General features: G+C 43.1%; 1 long non-coding RNA gene across 2 annotated transcripts in view; it reads right to left on the bottom strand.

Moving 5' to 3' along the window:
• The window catches only part of LOC137222398 (uncharacterized), a 57,142-nt gene extending 41,962 nt beyond the window's left edge, over positions 1 to 15,180 (bottom strand). For both annotated transcript variants that reach the window (XR_010942441.1, XR_010942446.1), the window contains exons 1-2: positions 15,034 to 15,180; positions 6,070 to 6,155 (exon numbers count right to left, since the gene is read on the bottom strand). This is a non-coding gene — a long non-coding RNA (uncharacterized lncRNA). The remainder of the gene's footprint in view (positions 1 to 6,069; positions 6,156 to 15,033) is intronic.
• Between the last annotated feature and the right edge of the window lie 3,715 nt (positions 15,181 to 18,895).

Here is an 18,895-nt window from a genome sequence, read left to right as displayed (position 1 = left end):
TCTGGGTTGCTTCTAAATATAGGCAATCACAAATACAGCTGCTCTGAACATTTGTGTACAAGTCTCTGTACGGACATATGTCCATACAGATGTCATTTCTCTTGGGGGGAGTGGAGCAGCTGTCTCACTGTTTCCTTTCCAAAGTGGCTTCCTCATTTTACATGCCCACTTGCAGTGTATGAGAGTTCCAGATGTTCCACATCCTTGCCAACACTTGCTATGGTCAGTCTTTCAAATGTATCCATTTTAACAGATGTGTAGTGGTAGCCTATTATGTTTTTAATTTACAGTTCCCTAATGACTAATGATGTTGAGTATCTTTTCATGACCTTATTTGCCATCCATATATCTTCTTTAGTCAAGTATCTGTTCCTGTGCTTGCCTAATTTTTAATTAGATTATTTGTTTTCTTATCACTGAGTTTTTAAAATTCTTTATACACTCTGGATACATCCTTTATCAGATACGTGATTTACAAACACTTTCTCCAGCCTTCTCATCCTCCTAAGTATGTCTCTTGAAGAGCACAAGTGCTTAATTTGGATGAAATCCAATTTATCAATTTGTTCTCTGATGGATCACGCTTTTGTTGTTGGATCTAAGGAATCTTTGCCTAATCCAAGGTCACAAAAGTTTTCTCCTACTTTTTATCTACAAATTCTATAGTTTTACTTTTATGATTAGGACTAGGATCCACTGTGAGTTAATTTTTTGTACATGCTTGTATCCAAGTCCTAGCACCAACTGTTGAAAAGATTATCCTTTCTCCACAGACAGGCCTTTGAACCTTTGTGGAGTTTTCCATACGTGGGTTTATTTCTAAACTGTATTCTTTTCCACTGATGTATTTGTCTATTTTTTTTTTTTTTTTTTTTTTTTTGCAGTACGCAGGCCTCTCACTGTTGTGGCCTCTCCCGTTGCGGAGCACAGGCTCCGGACGTGCAGGCTCAGTGGTCATGGCTCACGGGCCCAGCCGCTCCGCGGCATGTGGGATCCTCCCGGACCAGGGCATGAACCCGCACCCCCTGCGTCGGCAGGCGGACTCTCAACCCCTGCGCCACCAGGGAAGCCCTGTATTTGTCTATTTTTAAGCCAATACTGCACTGCCTTCATTGCTGTCATTTTATAATGTCTTGAAATCAAATAATGTTTATCTTCATTTTCAAAGTCATTTTGGCTATTCTAGGCCCTTTACATTTCCATAGGAATCTTAGGATCAGTTTGTCAAGGGCTACAAAAGAACTTGCTGAGATTTTTTTGATTGGGATTGCACTTAATCCAAAAAGCAATTTTGGGAGAATTCAAAGGTGAACGATTGAGTCTTCTGACCCATGGACAGTGTATGTCTCCATTCCTTTAAGTCTTCCTTGATGTCTTTCAGCAATGTTGCAGTTTTTGGTATACAGAACCTGCACATCTTTTGTCAAATTTATCCTTAACATATTTCATATTTTTCATGCTATTATAAAAATATTTCTAAATTTTGACTTTTGAGATTTCATTGTTAATATATAGAAATACAATTGATTATTATGTATTTATTTTGTATCCTTACAACCTTACTAAACTAACTTATTAGTTCTAGGAACTTTTTTGTAGATCCCATCAGATTTTGAAGGGACAATCACATCATTTGTCAGTAAGATCAGTTTTACTTCTTCTTTTCCAAACTAGTTGCCTTTTATTTAATTTTCTTCCCTGACTGCCCTGGCTAGAGCTCCAGTACAAGCATGAATAGAAGTAGTGAATAGAACGCATCCTTGTCTTGTTCCTGATCTTGTAGTAAAAGCATTCAGTTTTCGAAGCTGCAGGTTTTTTGCAGATGCCCTATATAACACTGAGGGAATCCCTTCAATTCCTAGATTGCCGAGAATTTTTGTAAGGAATGGATGTTGAATTTTGTTAAATGCTTTTTGAGAAGAGAGGAGGAGGGCCTCTACTGAAATGACCATGTGTGTTTTCTTTCTCAGTTGTTAATATAATGTATTACATTGATTGATTTTCTAAGTTTAAATCAAACAATGCATTCCTGGGATAAACCACACAGTGGTCATGATGTGTTATCCTTTTCACATAGTGTTTGAACAATTCGCTAAACTTTTGTTTAGAATTTTTGCATCTATGTTCATGAAGGATGTTGGTCTATAATTCTCTTTTTTTGTAATGTCTTTTTCTTGTGTTGGTATCAAGGTAGTACGGGCCTCGTAAAATGAGTTGGGAGGTAGCCCCTCCCCTCCCATTTTTAAAAGAATGTTTGTGTAAAACTGGTATTATTTCTTCTTTAAATGTTTGGTGAAATTGACCAGTAAAACCATTTCAGTTTGACATTTTCTTCGTGGAAAGGTATTTAACTACAAATTCAATTTCTATAATAGATCATAGGGTTATTTAATTAATTAGTGAACGCTGGTAATTGGTCTCTTTCAGAGTATTTGTTCATTTCATCAAGTTGCAAGTTTATTGGCATAAAGTTTTTCACATTAGTCTCTTATTATATTTTAAATGACTATACAATCTGTAATGATGTCACCTCACTTATTTCTGATATTGGTTATTGTTTCTTCTCTCTGTTTTGCCTCATCAGTCTGCGTCATGGCTTATCAGTTTTAAAGATTTATTCAAAGAACTAGCTTTTGGTTTAATTGATTTTCTCTATTGTCTTTTGCAGTCTTTTTTGTTGATTCCCATTCTGATCTTTTGATTTCCTTTTTTCTACTTAATTTCACCTTCTTTTTCATGTTTCTTAAGGCAAAAACTGAGGTCACCGGTTTGAGATCTTCCTTCTTCTCTAAGACAGAAGTTTCGTGCAACATTTCCCCTTTACTACTTGATTAGTGGCGTCCCCACAAATTCTGATATGCAATATTTTAATTTTACTTCAGTTCAAAATACTTTCGAAGTTCCATTTTTCTTTCTTCTTTGCCTCATGAGTTATTCAAAAGTGTGTTATTTCGTTTCCAAATATTTGGGCACTATCCAGGCGTCCTTCTGTTGCTGACTTCTAACACTCTTCATTAATGTGAAACTTCTTTAATTTATTGAGACTTGTTTATGGCCCAGAACATGACCTACCTTGGTAAATATGTCCAATCCAAAGAATGCACATTCTTGTATTTTTGGATGGAATGTTCTACAAATGCCAATGAGGTCAAGTTGTCCAAGTCTTATCAATTATTTAGAAAGGTGTATTGAAATCCTTGACCATAATTGTGGGTTTTTCTATTTCTCCTTGTGGGTCTATCAGATGTTGCTTCATTTGTTTTGAGTCCTGTTATTAGGTGCGTAAATCGTTAAGATGTCCTCTTGCTGAACTGATTTCTTTCACTGTGAAATGACCTTCTTTATCCCTAGTAATAGTCTTTACTCTGAAATCTACTTTGCCTGACATTAATATAGCCACTCCAATTTTTTTATTATTATTATCACGGTAAATCTTTTTCCATCTCTTGGTGTTTTCATCTTTAAGGTGTATTTTGTTGTATTTTATTTTTTGTAGGTAGCATAGAGTATTGCTTTTTAAATCCAGTCTAACAATCTCTGCCTTTTAATTGGGGCATTTTCACCACTTACATTTTATGTGATTATTGGTATGGCTAGTTTAAATCTATAGACTTACTTGTGTTCTATTCATTTCATCTGTTCTTTGTTCTTTTTCCCTTATTTTTTCTCTCATTTTGAGTTAATTGTATCTTTTTGTACTTCTATTTTATCTCTTCTGTTAGCTTACGTCTTTGTTTTGCTACGCTAGCAATGGCTTTGGGACTCAGAGTACACATTATTTTATTTACCACTACCTTCAGCAGATGTTATATGACTCTGCATAGAGAATATGAACCTTAAAATAGTAAACTTCCATTCTTCCCCTCTTGACCTTTATGCTATTGTTGTCACGCATTTTACTTTTACATATGGTATAAAACACTGCATTACTATTTTTTAAAAGTCAGCTATCTTTCAAAGAGATCTAAATAATAAGAAAATTATCTTAAATATATGCCCATGTAGTTAGCATTTCCAGTGTTATTCATTCCCATTTGTAATCCATATTTCTATATGGTATCAATAGCCTTCTGCCTGAAAGGCTTCTTGTAAACTTTCTTACAATGCAGGTCTATTGGTGATGAATTCTTTCAGTTTTTGAATGTCTTTATATTTATCTGACTTTAGAATGTAACTAGACATATACCCAGACAAAACTATAATTCGAAACGATACACGCACCCCTATGTTCACAGCAGCACTATTTACAATAGCCAAGACATGGAAACAACCTAAATGTCCATCGACAGATGAATGGATAGAGATGTGGTATGTATGTATGTGTGTGTGTGTGTGTTTATATATATATATTTATATATAAATATATATACATATATATACATAAAATGGAACACTACTCAGCCATAAAAAAGAATGAAATAATGCCATTTGCAGCAACCATGGACGGACCTTGAGATTATCATACTAAGCAAAGTCAGTCAGAAAGAGAAAGACAAATACCATATGATATCACTTATATGTGGAATCTAAAATACGGCACAAAGGAACATATCTACCAAACAGAAACAGACTCACAGATACAGGGAACAGACTTGTGGTTGCCAGGGGAGAGGGAGGGTCGGGGAGGGATGGGTTGGGAATTTGGGATTAGCAGATGCAAACTAGTATATATAGGATGGATAAACAACAAGGTCCTACTGTTTAGCACAGGGAACTATATTCAATACCCTGTGATAAACCATAACACTAAAGAATATGAAAAAGAATATATATATGTAAAACTGAATCACTTTGCTGTACAGCAGGAATGAACACAACACTGTAAATAAACTATACTTCAATAAAAATTTTTCATAATAAAATATAATTATTCTAAGCAAAAATATAAAAATTTAAATTTAAAAAAGAATGTAACTAGAATTAAAACTTTATAATTCTATGAATAAACACAGAGGGTTTGGGGGGTACAGTTTTAATGTAAAATTAATTCTCTAAGAATCTGACGGCTATGTCAATACAGGTAAAATATTACTTTTTGGTTTTCTGAACTCAGTCAAGAATTGATCGCCGTTTCAGGAATCACATGACAATGGCAACGCCCTCGGGGTTTGTGCTTCACCCCTATTCTAGCAGCCTGCACTTGAAGCAGATGAGTCCGTGGTGATTCTAGGTAACTTCTACTGCAGCACTACAACTTCTAGGGTAGCTGACCTCTAGCATTTGCACATCATTTGCTTACTTTCCTATTTTTCCTTTTGTATTACAATTAAGGTAGTAACGTTTTTCTTTTTAATTTTTTGCAGAGTAGTTCATATAACCTATGACTTTCAAAGCAAACAAAGAATGAGTATCAGTTTTCTGTTGGTGCATAGAAACTATATGGTATCAATGGCTTTAAACAATAATCACTTCTTGCTCATGATTCTGCGGATTGGCAATTCGGGGAGGGCCCAGCTGGGATGGCTCCCCTCTGCTCCACAGCACGCTGGCAGAGCGCACTTTGCCTTTGGAACCAGTTGGCCAATCAGCCCGGTGCTGGAGGTCATGATGGCCACGTGTCTGGCAGTTGGCTAGGACTGTCAGCCTGAGCACCTAGCTCTCCTTCCTGTGGCCTCTCCAGGTGGCTAGCTCAGGCTTCCTCACACGGTCACTTGATTCCAAGAGGGAGAAGGTAGAAGCTGCAAAGTCTTTTGAAGCCTTGGCTCTGAAATCACCCAGTATCATTTCCACGGCATGCTATTGGTCATAGTTAGTCACAAGATCAGCCAGGATGCAAGGGGGGTAGAATAACAGACACAACTTCTTGATGAGAGGAGCGGTAACACCACGTTGCAAAGGGACAGCCTTCACGGATGGAGGGAATTTGAGCCATATTTTGTAACTTACCACAGAGCATTACAAAATATGTGTTATAAAAGAGACCTCAGGTCTGTTACCATGGAGAACCACCGCTGTAAACAACATTTTCTCCATTTCACCCCTCACCTGTCCCAAAGGACACACACCCTTTCTCAATTCCTCCTGAAAACAAATAAGAAAAAATTCTCTGTGTCCTCAAAAGACCCTTACCTCCGCTGATGATGGCAATGGTCTGCTAAGGAACAGGGCAACATTCGTCTGCACCAGTCAGTGTTCTGCATTGAGCACTTCTTAACCTGTCAAAAAGACACAAAGTTAAACGGGGATTAGGTCATTACCTTTTTCTTGCTTTGTTTGCTTTTTCTAGAAATAGATGAGCCAGGACCCTGAGAGCCTATAGCAAATCTTCACGTAAGAGGTCTTTATTATTGGATGGCTGGAAAATGAATTTGAGAACTGAAAAACTGATTCGATAAATGACACAATTCTGTTGCACTGGGTGCCACACAGACTGGACCCTGACATTCAGCCAGCGGTACCCCCAGAGCCTTCCTCCTGCATTAGGGAAAGCCAGAGACTGGCACCCGGGGCAGCAAAGGGTCTGGTCAATGAACACAATGCATGACCCAAGGGATGGGTTTGGTCTGGGGACGTTCTGGACATTGTGTGCCATGCTACGAGCAGCTGTAGAACTTTGAACTCCTCCAAAAGGACACACGGACCAGACCCAGATTTTCCTAGCCTGGCCTTTCCAGATACACTTTTCTCACAACCGTGGGTTACAGTACACACAGCAAGAGTGGGTACCGATCACAATGAAAAACAACAGACATCACGCTCAGAGGGCACAAAGTCTCAGTGGTTTAAATTATTTATGCCCAGGGTGGGAGGGCTGGGCACGCCGAGAGTCAGGGTATTTTCTTTTCATTCAGGAAAGTTCCCCTCCCGCTACTGTAATGCCAACAGTCATTTCTGTTCGCATTCACTCCTGGGAAGCCTCTCCTCGACTGCCTCCCGACAGGTCCTAGATGGGCAAACTGACTTCAGACCCACACGGAGCCTGCAAAATGCTGAACAAAGGCAAGTTCATGATCCGTAGTAACCCTGGTGCTCCTGACGACACCTGCTGGCCGAGCAAGCACGCCAGCCAACCAGAGGCCTGGGGACAGTCTTCCTCGAGACAGCAATCCCGTTTGGCTGAAAACCTATTCCAAGAAATGAGTGTGAAATCCTACCAGGCAACCGACAACGGATATGCTTTTTTGCCAGATTCCACATAAGAGGTGGTGCTCATGGCCTACCAAAAGCTGAAATGGTGGCAGCATATAACTGTGTAAAAAGAAGTAGAGACCCCACCCACCCACCCAAATAAACCAGCGCACTCCAAATCCTTGGATCTTCCATTGGAATTAACTTAGGGAACAATTAGGCCTCATTTCATCCTCCAAGAGTGGGGACCTCTATTAGGGAATCGGAGCTCCATGCAGCAGACCTGGCTAGTGACCCACCCAGAGGCCTTCACCAGGTCAGTGTGCCTGTCTCAGCTCCCTGAGTGTTTGGTGCTCCTACCGTCTCTTTCACAGGGTTTCCTCTCTCCACCCCGCAGGAGCCATGCCCCTGAGAGGCAATGCCCCTCCCACAGGGCAGTCCAAAGACAGAGGATACAAGAGCCCTCACTGAGCAGGGATGCTCCCCCAGATGTCAAAGAGAACCACGCAGCTGCCCTCGTGCTGTTAGCTTTTCATGCGTCACAGCGAATGTGTTTACTATTCCACTTGGCGATGACTTTAAAGATCGGAGCGCCCTAACGTTTAATGTTTGCTGAATATTCCCTAGGGCAGGAACTTTCCAGTTTTTTGACAACCACCCAAAATAAATAAGTATACTATTCATGGTAATCTAGCACATACATGCATGCGTGTGTGTGTGTGTGTGTGTGTATTCATCTGAGACATACATTCACGACACAGTATTTACCTTTACTACTACTGTTTTCCATTGCATTTTTTTAAATGTTGGTCACAACTCACTAACCTGGCTTTACTAAACCCCTGGCGTGTGTGATACACAGTTTGAGAGTCACTGCCCTGCGACTCCTAGCAAAGTGCCTCATACAAGAGGCACTTAAGAATATTTGATGAGTGATTTAGTGATTGGCTGGTCATGAGAACGTCCAAGTCACACTCTGGAAGGGCCTGGATCTTTGGCTCTGGGTCACTGGATCTTTTTAATTTGTTAGACTTAGTGGCAAGTTATATGATTTACCTCCACAAATGGTGAGGTCTCTCAAAGGGGCCCAGGGAGGAGGGGGAATCGATCCAAAGGTACCACTGATGGTGTGTTTATCCAAGTCCTTGGGCTCCCAAACACATCCTGTAATTTTAGAAATATTTAAATGTTTGACCACTTTAAGAGGACGAGCAATGACCGGAGATGAGCTCAAAGGGTGACCTCCAGACAACAACTGCCAAGAAAGGCTTAAAATGAAATGGGAACCGTGAATGAAAGCAGAGAAATCAAAAATCATAAAAATGAAAAAGAGCGAGGCGCTTTGGAGAGCATTTGGTACTATCTTACTGTAAGATTTTGGACTGCCCAAGCCTCGATCTGCAAAGCACTCTTTCTCTCTGTGGGTTTCTGTAGAAGCTATACAGGGAATCTCAGGCTCCTACCAAATATAAAGCAATAAGGTGGTGTGCTATTCTAGGTATTGGTTTTCCAAAGACTCTGAAGGAAAAAATATTCCCCGCAGAGGAGGGCAGCAGGGAGCGCTGTGCGCTGGGCCCCGCTGGTGTGCCCGTGGCTGCCGTGGTCCTGCTCACCCTGGCTGACCACCCCACTGGCATCCACACTGCGTCAGTGTCCAGTGCCCTGGCCCGGGGACAAGCCTAACCCCTGAGCATCTCTGGCTCTGCCCTTCCTTCATCCCAGTCCCCACAAAGACTCGATTTGACTCTGACCTATTTGTAGCTACGACTTACTGCAAAGGGTCCATGAACTTGACTGGGGAAAAAAAAATAGAATATCTTTATTTTCACTACTCGCTAACAGATATTTATAACACTCCCGTCAACTGTGAACTTAGGCATAATCTCGGTATAATGCATCAGCAGTTCCCGTGACTTGGCCAGCAACAGCACTCACACATACTTCCTTATCACACCAAACTTGCTGCAAGTACCTCAAACATCACTTACACTCATTACTACTCTGAAACTATGGTAGCTGTTCGATTCAGTGGTTCTTATTTAAAATACTGATAAAGAAGCACATTTATTGCTACATCACAAGTTTGGCTTTTAATACATTGTAACTTTATTTCAGTAGAATGGGTTCCCTCTGTAAGCCCATATATTTTAATTTATTCATTTAAAAACATTAGTCTGAGAAAGGGCCCAGAGGCTGCACCGGACCACCAGATGTGGACACCGAACTCGCCCATGGCGCAGGAAAGGACCTCTGATGAATGCCTCTGCATGCCAGGCAGTCTGCAACACTTATTTCTTCTCATTTTCAACCCTTATTTTTTAATTTTTAAAAATACTTATTTACCTATAGTCTCCAGTGACAAAAATAATCGAAGCCTATTGTAACAAGTAAAACAATGCAAGAAAAGATTATACAAAGGCAGGCACTATAATCACCTCCCAAAGAAACCCACCACGCCCTTCTTTTTGCTTCTGTAAACACACGAGAGGGCTGATTTATTGCTTGCCTTTACCAAAATAGATTCATTCTACACACATTATTCTGTAATTTATACTTGCCACTTGGCAACTCACACTGTAACACAGATATTCCTACAAGTCTGTGACTGTATATTTTTCTAGTTCCTTTATGCACATTTATATAAAATTCATGTGAATGAAATCATATCATGCACACTCTGGTTCTTAGTACAGCCTTTTACTTTTTGTCTGCCTTCTCACATCCCTAATTTGTATTAATTATCCATTACTATGTAACAAAGCAACTCAGAACTTAGCAGCTTAATACAATAATAAACACTCATCATCTTAGAGATTCTGTTGATCGGGAATTTGGAATCGCTTAGCTGGGTGGTTCTGGGCAGAGGGTCTCTCCTATGAGGGCAGTCAAGAGGGTGGGGATGCCATCATCTGAAGGCTGGGCTGAGGCTGGAACCTCTGGTGCCAAGATGGTGCCTCACGTGGCTGGCAGGCCGGTGTGGGTTGTTGGCAGGAGGCCTGTGTTCCTCACCACATGGACCTTTCTATATCGGGCTCCTTGTGTGTCCTCAAAACATGGCGGCTGGCTTCTCCCAGAGCAAAAACTGAGAGAGCATGGAGGAAGCTACAGTGTCTTCCATGAGCTAGCGTCAAAGGTCACACCTCTTCATTCTGTCATACCCTCCTGGTTACCCAGGTCATCCCTATTCACGGTGGGTGGGTAGGGACTACACAAATGCATGAACACCAGGAGGCAAGGCTTCCTGGATGTTGGCTGCCACAGCCTTCAACAACCTCAGCCTGCAAGGGCCACCTCTCCCAGATAATCCATGGTAACAACCTGGTGTGTTCCACACTTATATGAGCGTAAGCAAGTCAATCTATACAAGAACCTACATAGACTACAATTGCCTTGTGAGTTAGGCATTATTGAAATTAAAATTTTAAATACTTTTAAATAATATAAATCTCTAATGTATAAATAAATTTTAAAATAAATATTTTTCAACATTTAAAAATAAAGAAACTGAAACTCTAGTCCAAGGTCCTGTGGAGCTGCTGGAACCACTATTCACAATAGCCAAGTCGTGGAAACAACCTAAATGTCCATTGACAGATGAATGGATAAAGAAGATGTGGTACATATATACAGTGGAATACTACTCAGCCATAAAAAGAACAAAATAATGCCATTTGCAGCGACATGGATGCAACTAGATTATCATACTGAGCGCAGTAAGTCAGAAAGAGAAAGACAAATACCATATGCTATCACTTATACGTGGAATCTAAAATATGACAGGAATGAACCTATCTATAAAACAGAAACAGGCTCACAGACATAGAGAACAGACTTGTGATTGCCAAGGCAGGGGCGGGGGAGGGAGGGATGGATTGGTAGACTGGGGTTAATAGATGCAAACTGTTACATATACAACAAGGTCTACTGTATAGCACAGGCGACTATATCCAAACCATAATGGAAAAGAATATTAAAAAGAATATATTTACGTGTATAACTGAGTCACATTGCTGTATAGCAGAAATTAACACAATGTTGTAAATCAACTATACTTCAATTTCTTTAAAAAAGTGGAGCTTCTGGAATTCAGAGCCAGGGCCACCAGACTCCAAAGCCTACACTCTTCCCACGACACTAAGCAATGGACATCACACCATCTCACCAGCCTCCCTCTTGGTGACACCCCTGAGTCTCCTTACAGAAGATGGTCACTCATCCTGGTTCCTCATGGAAGTGAAAACTCAAGCCTTCTCTTCCAAGCCCTGTGCTCTCTGCTCAAAGCCCCAGGCGAACACTGGATGCTACCTACTCAGCCTTGCCAGGTAACTGAATCTCTGTCTGCTCTGAGCCTCAGTCCATCCCATTATTTCTTTTCCTAATTTTACAATGAAAAACAAATGTTTTATGCTTTTATTCTTGCAAGTGCAAAGAGAGGTAAAGAGTCCTCCAAAGGTACGTGTTTTCCTCTGAGAAAACGGAATGCAGGAAAGAGAGGGCAATTGAACTGGACTAGCTCTGCATATCTTTCTTTCCATTGTCTCCCCTGCTTCTAACCCTCGTCACCGTTAGCAGGTCCAAAGTGCGCCTGGGTCCTCACATGAGCCACCGTGGGACTAGCTCTCAACATACAGTAAATCAAACGCTTCCTTCCTTGCGGCAGGCACTTTGGGAACACAAAGATGAGACAGGAAAAGCGTCTGTCCTCAAGGAGCGTTCAGACTGTCCCGAAAGCCGGATACACACATCACAACAGACTGTACAACACCACTGACGTGAATAGAGCACCACAGAGCGAGCACAAACAAGGACAGACACGGCAGATCAGTTGCTAGTGGGCAGCGTTTCTGCTGTGGGTGAACGAAACAGTACTTCTCCTAGGACGCTAGCAGGTGCCCTGTGAAAAGGACTCTGGTCCCACCGGATGAGAGGGAGCTGGCTTAAACCAAGGCACACAGCGTTCTCTTAACAGGCTCAAGAGCATCATAAATCTCCAGAGGAGGGGAGATTATATGCAAGGATTCTGAAACTGAGTTGTTCATGAAATCTCTCTCCCCTCCTCCCCAGGAAATATCTTATATGCCGTGGAATATGGTTTGGGAGTTGCTGAGACAGGGTAATCTAAGTTTTGTCTTGACCTCAGCAATGGAAAGCATGCAACCAACAAAGGCTGCATCTTTCCTTTTTTTCCTCCTTAGGTCAGCAATGAGATACGAGGTTCCTTTGTCTTGCCAGAGTTCTTTATTTACATTAAAAAAGAAAAAATATATCCATACATATAATCACCCACAAAGGTTTCACTCTCCTTTGTGCTGACAGACTTCAGACTCAGCTTTACCTTGCTGGAGGGAGAACTTAATTACTTGCAGGTTTTTCTCGAAGAGTCCTCAGTTCAACCCTACCACAGTTTACACTGCAGCCCACATTACAGAATTCCACTGGCATTTGGCTCCTTGGTGTCCCTCTTTAGAGTGGTAACGCTGTGCTTCCAACGATATACACAGAAAAGTTTAGGAAATACCAGCCGCTTGAGAAGGCATGGATCGAATGATGGGGCCCTCTACCCTGAAATTTACAGAAAGCATTTCACCCCCTGCCCGCCCGAGAACGATGTCAGGAGGTAAGATTTCCCACCGGCCACGCAAACAGAGCGTGTGTGTCCTCACTCGGATATCAGTGGCCAGAAGGTTAACCCCCGTAAGTGAATTCCTTTGGAAAATGGTGGCCTCCAGAAGGGGGCCCTGGGATGTGAAAGAAATTGGAAAAGACGACAGATTCTCACTCCCATAAGGAAACGTCAGGAAACTGAACATTTCTTTCCAAAATTGCTTTTAAATGGTTAGCCAACAAATTCCGGTTTGTTCATGGTCTATAAATGATCTCGCCAAGTTCAGAAAAGACAGACTTCTCCGGACAACCTTGGCCCACGCACAAACAATCGGTACCTGAAGCCGGCCGCCCACTTCGGAGGCTGGCTCTGCAAGTGCGCATGCGCGTTGAAACTGACACTGGTTCCACGGATGATGCTTTTGACGGGGATGCTTAGATGACACCCAGCTCTGCCTCCACTTGCTCCCTTCCTCCGTGCAGAGCGGCCCTCCACTCCCAACCAGAGCCCCATCGAGGCCAGACCGTGACCTCAAAGTGGATGATGACTGTCCTTCCCTTGCCCGGATGGGCCTCAAAATCGGCGTTTCTAAAGAACACCAGAAATGGAGGCGCCTCCTCCGCAGTAAAAGCGCTTTTATGGATGACTAATCAGCAATAATGCTGCAAATGACCCGTCTGCAAAATCTTCAGTGCCTGGAGATCTAAATTACTCTCATCTTTCTCCTCCCAAAATTGGGTATAATAGTATAATTTCAAGTAATGCAAGAGCAATTTCTCCCTTCATTGGATATCAAGCTCAAGATGTTACAGGAAAAAGAAATAGCTTTTACCGCTGATATGAGAAATTTAAAAGAGAGACAAGTGTGAGCAAACAAAAGCTGTCACATCAAATACTGTGGGGGAAAAAAATCTAGGAAAAAAAATGCCAGAAACGCTCAAGTCTAAATAAAGTCATTTATTTGTTATTTTAACCCCTTCACTGTCAGAGTTACTGGCAGAGGCTAGGTAATTCTCCACAGGTGGGACTGACTGAAGACAGCTCTCTTGCGCTCAGAAAACTTGTTGTACTGTGGCATGTTTCTTTTAGTTCTCTGATCTCTTAAAGGGTTTCCAAACACAAACAGAATGGCACTGATACTCCTCTCTGGGTATCCTTTCTTCAGAGAATTCAATCTTGTCCAATCTCTGCCACGTGAAGCAAAGGTTCTAGACCATGAGATCAAAGGGCAGCAGCCACACGCCGTTTGTGTGTTTCTGGTAGATGGTAAGTATTTGGTAGAATGTGGTAGAAACTGTTTCTTGAATTTTGTGTCCTGGGCAGCTAACATGCAACTGAGAGATAAGATGCTTTCCGTGAGGCAGGGGGAGGAGGGGGGACGCTCTATGAAGCCCCTCCCCCCGTACAGAAGGAAAAGTGGAGAAAACACAGACTGGACAGATCTGGGGGTTCACCCCTTGCTCCTTTTTGGTCAAGTTCATAAGGCTATTTCCTAGGTCAAGATTATGTGCTCTCATTAAAATTGAATAAGATAAGGTTGGTGAAAGAGCATTGCTAATGAAGGTCTACGGAAAGAGAGGAAAGTATTTCCAATTCACTGGGGACTCACTTTGTACACTAGAGCAGACCCTGGGAGGAGGAAGTCACAGCCACCATCCTCAAGAATCTACCCCCCTCACGTCCCACTCACTCCTCTGCCCAACGCAGTAAGGCTTCTGTCTCCAATAAACTGCTTTGGCAGTGGTTACAGAGCCTCCCAACTGGGAGAATTCCACAGACTCGGCTCCCACCACGGTCAGTCCTAACCCCTCAGTGCAGCACACAGAGTCAGTCCCCCAAAGCCACCAGGTCCCCCCACCTCTGCAGCCCTGCACCCTTGAGGCCACCCCTTAACCAAACACGATCCTGGTTTCCCACTCCCTCCAGCCGTCAGCCCATGGTGACTCTACACTCCAGGGCTCACCCCTCTCCCGCGTCAGGGTGCCCACCCTCCCTGCATCTCCTCTCCTGACCACAGTGCACCTATATGGGTTTATACATCTGACTGTCCTGCTAGTGATATAAGCACCTTGCAGCAGGAACCCAGCTGCTTTGCCTTGGAAGCCCCAGGGCCTAGTCCTGGGCGAGAGGCAGGACAGATCCTCAAAATGAGGCTGAGGGAGTGATGCTTAATCTATCTGCTTAAACGAGGTGCTATGATTTTCGGTTTATCACAAACAGGATGAGCGCACAGAGGCCACCACCCAGAATGACAGACTCCTTGGGCCCATGTGACCATTTCTCCATACTCCGCCCCCCCACCCCCAAGCCCTCCCGTCACCCAGCGCCTTTATTTTAGGACTTTCTTGATCGTTCCTTACCTCATGCGGATTTGCCATGAGCGGAAGAGGCGGTGTCTCTGTGGTCCTGGGTGCCTGGGGTGGCCACCTGCTTCTCCGACATGCTGCATCTTCAGCCCCTCAGCATCGGGAAGGAGCCGCTCCGAGGGACCCCTCCTGTGTGCGGAGGGACGCTGGGGAAGCCAGGGAAGGGTGGCCACGTGTTCGTGGCGCAGATATTCTGATGTGGGTTTGTGCGTGGGAGGCCAAACGATGTACACGCTCTCCGAAAGTCTAGAATTTGTGGTTTGTGTTATCTCACAACTTCATATTTGGAAGAGGTATTTTAATTTCTTATGAGTTGTGAATAATTATGTAATTCTGCCACCTTCTTAAAACTAAGACATTTCAAACTGACTCCTGTCCTCCAGGGCTGTCAGCCTTACGGGGACTTGGCTTTTTTCCCTTAGGTTTTGAGCAAGTGTGTGCCAAACAAACTCTTCAGTCCGGTTAGAAGAGCTCAGGACGAGAGCCATGCCACACAAAAGTGTAAAGGAAACTCCCTCTCCCCCTCAAAATTCATCCTCAAAAATCACTGCTGAGAAACAAACGCGGCGCGCACTCACCACAGTGCCCGCCTTCCGAGTTGTTTCCAATCCGCCGCAGTCTTTAGTGCCGCTGAGTTCCTCCAACATTCTATTTCGCTCTTGTTTGTAAATTAGCCGTGTCTTCTTCGAAATTCCTCCGTGGGTCTTCCTGATTCTTCTGCCGTTGTTTAAGAACCTAGGGAAAGGTTCAGTACGATTGCATTATCAGATGTCACTGTGGCGTTCTCAGTGGTCTACTGACGTGTTTCAAATCCCTGCCTAAACGGCACTTCTCTAGCGAGTGCCTCCCATTCTAGATTCACTCCTGTCAATCATTAAGTCACTTGGTCATCAATAGTTCTGAGCATCTACACCATCCCAGACCCTGTTCGGAGCACCGGGAAGCCAGAGTGAGCAGGCAGACGACGTCACACATCCCGGAGGGGCCATGTGAAGTTTAGACTCCAGGAGGGCCCGTAGCTGACTTCATGACACTCCCACCAGAAAGTGATCATTTCATTAGACACAAAGGATTCTCGGTAGTTAGGAAGTGCTTCTCTTTTTTTCCAGGGCCTGAGTTTTCTCATATGTATTTCATATTCCTGGCTGGAGGGATAGCAAAAGAATCTGAATATCACCATCTGGGAGTTATGCCATGGACTCCAGTGGGCAGGATTAGAGCTGAGTTTCTCTTCTTCCTCTAAAAGTGTATTTCTTCTGCTTCGAAATGAGCGCAAACAGGTCCGATTCCCTAATGAGACCAACCCGGAGCCTAGAAGTCACTTACCCATCACCTCCCACCCTCCACCGGCCCAGGTTCTGGGGATCCTCCAGTGTAGAGGGGCTGTTGGAGGTGAGGGGTTTCTGCAAGGATATCTGATCATCGGTGACTTCACTTAACCATTAAATCAAACGTGCTGAAATCCACAAATGCCAGAAACGCAGTACCCGGTACTCCCCAAACAGTGTGTTGGTCTGCCCGGGTCTGGATTGCGTAAGGAAGCCCCAGGGAGCCGTTCTGGTCTCAATAGCGTGCAGTCGTCAATCAATATTTCATTACATGTTCCTGTCCTTTACTAGTGTTCCCCAAATCGATGTTTAACTTGTTCCTTTTGAAGCTACTGGTATCCTTAAGAAATGGAGGATTGTTATTTGAAAACGTTCACTTTTTACGTCTCCATTATATCACTTGTACATTGAGAAGTCTCTTCCTGTCCATCCAGAAATGCTCTTATTATCTCTTGACTTGGGTCTCTCTCGTGCCAGACCAGCCTGTGAGCTCCTGAAAGAAGACCCTCCCAGCACCTGGCAGGTGAGAGAGCGCGATAAACATAGAATGATTTCTTAGTTAAAATTGTATTTTTAACTCTCCCCTATTAAGTATTTAGCTAACAGTTCTCGTGTCGGTAGAGCCTGTATTTGTAATATCACATTAGTTCTCCCTGACATTTCCACGGGACAAGTGCAATTTGGAAGCATCCTCTGCTCATCAGGCAGTGACTCTGTCCACACTGGGTGGATGTTTCTAAATTCCACAACTATAACAGGCTGCCTGTCAACAGAAGTGTATTTCAAGCGGAAGTTCAAAACACTTGCCATTGTGAAATCTGTCCAGTGGCCCTAATTTACACCCATTCGTGGTTACTGTTATAGGGCTGGTAATATGATAAGCTGCCACTGAAAACAAAGAATCCCCAGATTCCTCTTTAATACTGAGAAGCACGCAGGCTCTTGAAGTCTGGCGTCTGGTGGGGATGAGGCATTTAGCCTCACGGAGCTGCAGTTTCCTCGGCTGTAAACTGGAGATAATAAGAGACCCCATCTCACCAGACGGAGACCGGAAACAAATGAGTCAACCCAGGCGAAGCCCTCAGAACAGCATCAGGCATGGCCATTAAGGCCAGCTCTTATTAAATCCCTTTAGCCTCAAGACAAAGTAACTGAAGACACGTATAGAAAGAACTGCAGAGGAGTTTAACGTGAGGTTCTCTTTGAGGGAAAAAATACAAACAGTTTTAATACATCTTATAAAAATGTATCACGTAATCCCTCTTCAGAGCTTCAATCAAAAACGTTGTCTTTTCAGGACCTACTGTAAGGCACAGGGATCTCTACTTATTATTCTGTGATAACCTATATGGGAAAAGAACCTGAAAAAGAATGGATATATGTATATGTGTAAGTGAATCACTTTGCTGTACACCTGAAATTAACACAACATGGTAAATCAAGTATACTCCAATATAAAATAAAAAAATTTCTAAATGTCTTTTCATACACAAGATTCCCATTTAGACTCTGTCTACGCACACACACTAGCGTTAAATATCACCCAGATGAAATCCAACAACTGATCATTAACAATGTTTCATACAAATTGGTTTACATTTGTGGATCCAATCCTCAATGTTTTTACCATATTTAAGTTATCTCAAATATGTCATCTGAAAGGTTTTTAGTGCACAGATTTGAACCTAATTCTATAGCTGGAGAGTAGATTAATAGTATACTGTGTGCATTTTCTAAAATAGTAGGTATGTAAGATATTTTAATACTGGGCCTATTCTGCTGTCCATAGACAAAGTCCCTCAACATTTACAGTATTATCTAGCACAATCATCCAGAGTGAACTGGGTAAGAAAGCACCTGGACTTGAAAAAAAAATTGTTCAGGCCCTTAATGTGAGAAGTTAGAAGGGCCTTTTGGTGAGGAAGTAATTCATGGTGTGAGTTGGCTTTCTCTTCTCTCCAACACAAAGATAACCGCAAGGTAGGAAAAGCTCTTTTGAAAAAGTGCACACTCAGCAAAACAGATCTACAGAAGGCAGGACTGGACAAAATATGTTACCGCTTCTGTCAGACATCCAGCTGTTTCATCCACCTCCAGCACTTATCAAAGTAAACCACTTCAGAAGGCAGTTGCCTCTTTTCCAGCTAGGATGTGGTATCATTACCCCGAGTGGCATCTATCTCCTACCCTGCTTCTAAAGGGGGATGGCTGGTTACTGCAACTAATCTGGGTGACATGAGCTAATGTTCACACAATAGAAGGAATGTGAGGCTCTGGAAGGTTCCAAGGCTGCCCAAGGCCTGGGAGGGGTGAGATCTGTCCAAGGCCATCTGTGGTCCATGTTCCTATCTTCCACCCTGCTCATGCCTCCTTCTGCCAGGGACTAGCTGGCACCAGAACCACTTGTCAGGTGCACCTGGGGCACTGGCCCCTGGGCCCTGGCTGCCCCTTTCCAACAAGAGGAAGAGGAAGGAAGCCCTCCTCCAGGGGTGCCAGAGGGGAACAGCCTCTGAGCCCCCATCTCCCAA

Source organism: Pseudorca crassidens, chromosome 1 (genome assembly GCF_039906515.1).
Source record: "Pseudorca crassidens isolate mPseCra1 chromosome 1, mPseCra1.hap1, whole genome shotgun sequence".
In the NCBI taxonomy this organism is placed as follows: Eukaryota; Metazoa; Chordata; class Mammalia; order Artiodactyla; family Delphinidae; genus Pseudorca; species Pseudorca crassidens.
This window is presented reverse-complemented; position numbering and strand designations above follow the sequence as displayed.